Source organism: Felis catus, chromosome D3, assembly GCF_018350175.1.
Source record: "Felis catus isolate Fca126 chromosome D3, F.catus_Fca126_mat1.0, whole genome shotgun sequence".
Classification (NCBI taxonomy): domain Eukaryota; kingdom Metazoa; phylum Chordata; class Mammalia; order Carnivora; family Felidae; genus Felis; species Felis catus.
In genome coordinates, this window is record NC_058379.1 from 17275456 (window position 1) to 17280877 (window position 5422).

Sequence of the window (5422 nt, forward strand, 5' to 3'; positions counted from 1 at the left end):
TAAGTGAATGGATGGCAGAGGCAGAGATGCATTTCAAGACAGTTTCTCTAGAGGCCAAGTTGAATCTCAGAGTGTCCAATCAACCTCAATTCGTGTGGGAATCATGCCTGGTCCTTGCTGAGCAGTACTGTGATAGAGTGTGAGTCGCGAGCCGGAACGTGAGGATTTGGCAGGCACTCGTGATGAGGGCTTGCTTGACTCGAGTCCCTCAGCGCCCACTGGAGCCACAGCTGACTGCCAAGTTACTCAGGATGCAGTCAAGTTCTCAGACACCTGGACTGTCCCAGACAGCCTGAGCCTGAGAGAACGGTCTGTGCAGGCTGTTGTCCCTGGGAACACACCTGCTGGGGGCCAACAAATGGAGCAGCCATGCAGGCGGCCCCCCGGTTCGTTGCAAGCCTCCAGGAGAAGACAGTCGAGGCTCATGGACCCAAATGTCTGTGTCCCATCAGGCATTGGAATGGGAAAAAAGTGTTTTCCGGTTTGGTCTAAATTGCATTTCTCCCCTCCTCCACTTCTCCCCGCGAAAGTATGTCTGAAAGGAAGACCAAAGGTTTCCAGCCAGCCGCCCTTCCTCTAAGGAACAAAGAGCATGGGACCTGAGGACAAGCCAACTAAGATGTGGTCCTTTATCTCCTGCCCAAAGTGAGGTGACCTAGGCCAATCATTTTGCCTTTCTGGCCTCTTCTGATCTCAAAAACAGTGCTGTGTAATAGAAATTATTTTATAAGCCACACATGTGAGCTATGTGTGTCACTTTCAATTATCTCAGCTCCACATTAATAAAAAAAGCGAGAGGGGGGCCTGGCTGGTCTAGTCGGTGGAGCGTGTGACTCTTGATCTTGGGGCTGTGAGTTTGAGCCCACGTTGCCTATAGAGATTAATTTATTTTACATTTATTTCTTTATTTTGAGAGAGAGAGAGAGAGAGCACAAACTGGGGAGGGGCAGAGAGAAAGAGAGACAGAATCCAAGCAGACTCCACCCCATCTGCACAGAGCCCAATGTAGGGCTCAAACTCACAAATCGTGAGATCATGACCTAAACTGAGATCGAGAGTCAGATGCTTAACCAATTGTGCCACCCAGGCGCCCTGAATGTGGAGATTACTTTTAAAAAAATCTTTAAAAAAAAAATTTTTTTTTTTGAGACAGAGAGAGACAGAGCATGAGCAGGGGAGGGACAGAGAAAGAGGAAGACACAGAATCCAAAGCAGGCTCCAGGCTCTGAGCTGTCAGCACAGAGCCCGATGTGGGGCTCAAACTCACGGACTGTGAGATCGTGACCTGAGCTGAAGTCGGACCCCTAACCGACTGAGCCACCCAGGCGCCCCTAAAAAAATCTTTAAAAAAGAGAGACAAGAGCAAGAAATGTGAGATTGATTTTGATAATATATTTTATGTAACCCAATGTATCAAAATTATTATAATTTTAATATATAATCAGCATAAAACATTATTAGTGTGATGTTTTCCATTCTTCTTTTTCTACTGAGTCTTCAAAATCAGGTGTGCATTTTACATTTACAGCACCTCTCAGTTTGGACTGACCACACGTCAAGTGTCATTAGCCACTTGTGGCCAGTGGCCTTTGTATTGGGCAGGGTTGCTCAGAGTTGCTCAGATCTTGAATTTAGATTGTGGGGTTCTTAGATGGACTTTGCTTTTATTGCAGCAAGAGGGATGGAGGTTAAATACAGGAGAGAGCTTCGTGTGTGTATGTGCATGTGTGTGGGTGTATATGTGTGCACATGTGTGTGCCATGTGTGCACATGCATGTGTTGTGTGCATGTATGTGTGTGTATGCGTGAAATATGCGCATGTGCATACGTGTGTACGTGTATGTGCATTCCGTATGTATGTATGCATACATGGGCGCGCGTGTGTGTGTGTGTATCTGTGAGTGGGGGTGGGGCTAAAATGCAGATGCTGAGAGGGGATGTGGAGTCTTTATTCCACAGAGCTGCGTTCAAATCTTGGTTCTGCCACTTACTGGCTTAGAGTCTTTGGACAAGTCACTCAACTTTCTAAGCTGGAATTTCTTTGTGTGTCAGATACTTATGATGGTACCTTAGAGGAGTAATGCAGAGAAAAGAAGGTAATACCTGTAAAGCAGAGAGCCTAGTGTCTGGCACCTTTTAGGTTATTATTGAAGATAATATTGTTCCATTGAGGCAAAATCAAAACCAAAATGACGTGCACTGGAAAAAAAAATCCCCCTTTTTCCTTCTGTAGGATGATATTTTAGGTTCTTGGCTTTAGAACAAGGATGGAAAATTTGTGGTACTAGACTATTGCTCCCCCATCTTATGTCTTGACAGACATCACTAACGAATCACAGCTTCTCTCCATCTGAGCCCGGATGGAACCTCGGAAGCCTCAACACAGGCAGCCACTACCTGTCAGTGTGAATTGACATGAAACATACATGCTATCCCTGTCTTAAATCATTAGCGTCATCTGATGGAAGACAGATATCAGAGGAACCTTTTCCTCTCTGGGCGTTTCTTTTGTCCCAGAGTCCGGGTGACCAAACTGCACGTGGTTTCCTGAATCCTGCAGTGGCTGGATCTTGGGAACCGGCAGTCTCTCTGGAATGCCTTCCAGGACCATGCGTCTGGGCTAAGATGGAACCCTGGCTATTTCACCCAGAGAGGCAGGTTCATTTAGAATTCTGAGGGCCCGATTTCTCTTGTGCCAAGTTGCCAGCAGGTAACAAATGACCAGCCGTGTCACCAACCGCCCTGCTTCCCCATCATCATTCTCACTCGCTCAGTGCTGCCACCTCCCCCCCCCCCCCCCCCCCCCCCCCCCCCCGTCACAGTCACAGGCTTCCCTCACCAAGATGAGAGAGTGAGAGCCAGCCACGTTGACAGTGCCTCCCCGAGGAGACAAGGCAGCACAACCAAGACCAGGTTTAAGGCAGATGCAAAGAAAACAGGTCCATCCGTCTTTGTTTCTTTTTTCATTCAACAAATATTTGCAGGGACCCAGGGCAGTTTCTTAGAACCTGAAGGGAAGGGGTTGTAAAGATGGGTTGAGCTTGATTTTTGCCTTCAGAGTCTACAGGACACAGTGGTGGGGGTGGGGAGGGGGCTATAGGAAGTCAGTCAATAACTGGAATACCTGATAAATGTAGTGAAACCCAAGGAGGTCACATCACGTCACCCCTGCTGGAAATCTTACAAAGGCTTCCGAGGCCTTTGAATAAAATTCGATGCCTTGACCTTGGCTCATAAAGCCTGATATATTAGGCCCCAGCTACTTCTTGGACCTCCGGACCCACTGCCCTGTCGTCCATTCTGTTCCAGTTAACAGTGGCCAGGAGGTCGCCAGCCACTCCCCCTGCCTGCAGTGTCCTCCCCTGACCTCTTTGTCGGCCCCTCCCTTTTATTCGAGTCCTCCCTATAGCCCCTTTCCCGAGCAGGCCCCTCTGAGCCCACTGACAGCCTGGCCGGTGGCCGTTCCTCAGCTTCTGCCGCTTTGTTCTGGATCCACTGTCCTCAGGCACTTCTCCCCAGTTGCTATTTTCTGTTGATTACTTCCTGTCTCTCCTCCAAATGGGAACCCCAGGAGGTCGGAGACTTTTCTTCTTTGTTCTCAACTGTGCCGTGTGCATCTGGGGCGCTGCCTGGTAGATGGTCAGTAAATAGTAGACACCTAGCAGACGGTCAGCAAATATTGGTTTATGTAGTGAAAGACTAATCTCCCGGCTGACGTTTTTGAGCACCCACCAGGCACCGTGAAGAACATTCGACATGAATTATCTCATTGTCCTCATCACTACACGAAAAGGGAAGGGGTATTATCAGTCTCCATTGGCACAGTGAGGGAACTCTTCATGTATGAGAAGTTGGCCCACTCGTCTGAGCTCTCAGCTGGCAAGTGGTGGAGCTGGGATTCGAACTTCGGTTTGGGTGACTTGACTCACACTCTTAAGCCCCTACCCGCACTGTCTTCATGTAGGCGTTCATCCGGCTCGGTTCTTGATCACTGTCACGTCATGTCCCACTCTGGGGTGGCCTGAGGTGCTCAGTCAAGTCCCAGATGGCTGCTTTGGGATCTCCCCCTAGTGCACCCACACAATTCTAGACTTTCCAGGGGTGGGTCTTCTGATGATTAGTGAGCGGCTTTAGGCCAGCATTCTTACAAGGTAACTGAATAGGGCACAAAGCACAGGGGGCTTCTACAGACCCGCGGCCAAATCTGGAGACTTGAGTTCGAGTCCGGAATCTTGGCTGTGTGGTCGGAGGAGCCCCATTGCCTCTCACAGCCTCCATCTTGCCACATGTGTGATAAAGGGGGTGGGATGAAGTTGACAGCCTAGATGGTCCTGCCCATTCACCTTCCACGCAAGCAAGGGCTCTGCAGCCAGCCTGCAATAGAAACTTCCGGATAGGCCAGCCCCTGAGGTTTCTTTCACCTCTCACCTGCCGGCATCCACTTGCTTCCATGTTGCATCGAAACATACACGTGGAATAGCAGTAACGCCAACCTGTACTTTTATAGTTGAAAACACTTTGCTGACTATGTCTCAGCTAATCTTCCCAAGAAGGGAGGCAATATCTTGAAAACTATTTTCATGTCATTTAGTTTCTAGCAAAACGAAGTATTTTCAAACAGAGAGTGGAACGAGATAGAGGATTTATCATATGCATTTTCCTTCCTTCTTGACCCAAATTCCATTAAAAAAAAATTTTTTTTTTTAACTGCAATCGGTCTACAACTTTGTGGGGGAAACAAAGGTGGTGTTCACAAACCACGAATTTAAAGTAACTTCAGACAGGGGCGCCTGGGCGGCTCAGTCAGTTAAGCGTCCAACTCTTGATTGTGGCTCAGGTCACGATCTCACGGTCGTGAGATCGAGCCCCGGGTCAGGCTCTGCGCCGGGCGTGCAGCCTGCATGAGGTCCTCTGTCTCCCTCCCTCTGCCCCTCCCCTGCTCATTCGCACGCCCTCAAAAAATTAAAATGAAAAAATAAAATAAAACCAGACAGATTTAAGTCGTGTGCTCTCTGATCTATGGAGAAGGAAGTCTGGAGAGAGCCATAGTCTCTAACGCAGGTCCAAGCTCAAGAGTGAACAGACAGAAGGAGTAAGGAGACTCTGGTACTGACAGGGCGTTATGTGTGGGCCGTGCCCTGCCCCGCGAGGCTGAATGAGTCCTTAACCCTCCTTACTTTGGGGGCAGTGGAAGTGTGGACACTGGGACTCAAGTTCGGGCTGGGCCCCAGGGACCTACTAACCCCAGCAGGGACAGGACCTTTCACACCAGAAGACGAATTGCTGACGCTTCCTGCAGTATGTGTCATCCTGTCCTCCTCAAAGGCAGGAACAGGAAATAGAAATATCATTCAAGGCAAGCAAAGTGCATCCCAGATGCAAACAGGATCAGGAGCCAAGAAGCTCTAAGTATTTGAAAAAA